We start from the raw sequence: 1219 nt of genomic DNA, 5'->3' as shown, positions 1-1219 counted from the left end.
AAGGAAACAATAGCAAAGATCAATAAAACTAAAAGCTGGTTCTTTGAGAAGATAAAAAAAATTGATAAACCATTAGCCAGACTAATCAAGAAAAAAAGGGAGAAGACTCAAACCAATAGAATTAGAAATGAAAAAGGAGAAGTAACAACTAACACTGCAGAAATACCAAAGATCATGAGAGACTACTAAAAACAACTATATGTCAATAAAATGGACAACCTGGAAGAAATGGACAAATTTTAAGAAAACCACAACCTTCTGAGACTGAACCTGGAAGAAACAGAAAATATAAACAGACCAATCACAAGCACTGAAATTAAGACTGTGATTAAAATCTTCCAACAAACAAAAGCCCAGGACCAGATGGCTTTCACAGGCAAATTCTATCATTTAGAGAAGAGGTAACACCTATCCTTCTCAAACTCTTACAAAATATAGCAGAGCGAGGAAAACTCCCCAACTCATTCTACAAGGCCACCATCACCCTGATACCAAAACCAGACAAAGATACTACAAAAAAAGAAAACTACAGACCATTATCACTGATGAATATAGATGCAAAAATCGTCCACAAAATACTAGCAAACAGAATCCAACAACACATTAAAAGGCTCATACACCATGATCAAGTGGGATTTATCCCAGGGATGCAAGGATTCTTCAATATATGCAAATCAATCAATGTAATACACCATATTAACAAATTGAAGAATAAAAACCATATGATCATCTCACTAGATGCAGAAAAAGCTTTTGACAAAATGCAACACACATTTACGATAAAAACTCTCGAGAAAGTGGGCATAGATGGAACGTACTTCAACATAATAAAGGCCATATGCGACAAACCCACAGCAAACAGCATTCTCAACGGTGAAAAACTGAAAGCATTTCCTCTAAGATCAGGAACAAGACAAGGATGTCCACACTCACCGCTATTATTCAACAGAGTTTTGGAAGTCCTAGCCACGGCAATCAGAGAAGAAAAAGAAATAAAAGGAATACAAATTGGAAAAGAAGAAGTAAAACTGTCACTGCTTGCAGATGACATGATACTATACACAGAGAATCTTAAAGATGTCACCAGAAAACTACTAGAGTTAATCAATGAATTTGGTAAAGTTGCAGGATACAAAATTAATGCACAGAAATCTCTTGCATTCCTATATACTAATGATGAAAAATCTGAAAGAGAAATTAAGGAAACACTCCCATTTAC

Source organism: Physeter macrocephalus, chromosome 1, assembly GCF_002837175.3.
Source record: "Physeter macrocephalus isolate SW-GA chromosome 1, ASM283717v5, whole genome shotgun sequence".
NCBI lineage: Eukaryota > Metazoa > Chordata > Mammalia > Artiodactyla > Physeteridae > Physeter > Physeter macrocephalus.
This window is presented reverse-complemented; position numbering follows the sequence as displayed.